Here is a 1,043-nt window from a genome sequence, read left to right on the forward strand (position 1 = left end):
GGGGGGGACTCTGCACACGCACAAATAATAATACAATTAAATAAGGGATTTTACATCCAGACACACACACACAGGAGCACGCGAAATAGTGGCAGGATAAATAAGGCAGGAGGAGAGCGGTATCGGAGAGAGGGGGGGAGGATAAAAAAATATATATTTAACAACAACAACAAAAAAATTTAAAACGGAAAAAATTTTAAGAGAAACTCGGAAGGTTTTCTCTTCTTCTGGATACAGCACGGGGAGGGGGGGGATAAAGCCACCGTGGAAGGGGAGAACAGAAAGAGGGAGGTGGTAAGTAATCCAACGACGGGGAGATTAAGATCAAAATCCTCCCTGTTCCTCTTGTCTTCTCATTCGCGTAAGGAGGGGAGGGAGAGGAGGCAAGGTGAAGGGGTAATTGATCCAACAAGAGAATAAAAATGGGGTAATTAATCCAGGGGGGCTAGGGGTAAAAATCAGTTGACATCCCTCCTTCCTCTCTTCTCAGATGCCAAGCAATTCCTACGAGAAGTAGGAAAAAAAATAAATAATCCAGTGGGGGCAATTAATCCAGAAACCTCCCTCCTCTTCCTCCTGTTTCTTTAGTCATCAGATGAGAAAGGGGCAAATTGTGGAATGACTGGGAAGGATTGGCTGCGGGAGAGAGAGAAAAATCCAGGCTCGTCTCTTCGGAGTCCGAGGGCAACAGGGTGGTGGTGGTGGGGGGGGTCAGATTCTTCTCCCCTGCTCCAAAAATATTCCAAATAAATTAAAATTTAAAATCATAAAAGCGAACTTGAGGGGCCAGAAGCGAGGCGAGTCTGAAGAATTCGTAAAGGCAGGAGAAGAAAAATTTCCTGGGGTGTACCCCAAAAAAACATCTGCGGGGGCAGGGGAGGGGGGAAGGTATTCCTTGAGAGAGAAAGGCCGCAGAAGTCTCCTGGGCAGCCCAGCGGGGGGTTAAATTCCCCTGTGGAAAACCCCCCTCCCCAAAAAGAAATACTCTTCGCGGAGAGGGCGAAACCAAAATATCCTCCGTCGGGTAAAAATCCTTCCGTGGG

This window comes from Calidris pugnax, unplaced genomic scaffold (assembly GCF_001431845.1).
Source record: "Calidris pugnax isolate Ruff unplaced genomic scaffold, ASM143184v1 scaffold133, whole genome shotgun sequence".
Taxonomy (NCBI): Eukaryota; Metazoa; Chordata; class Aves; order Charadriiformes; family Scolopacidae; genus Calidris; species Calidris pugnax.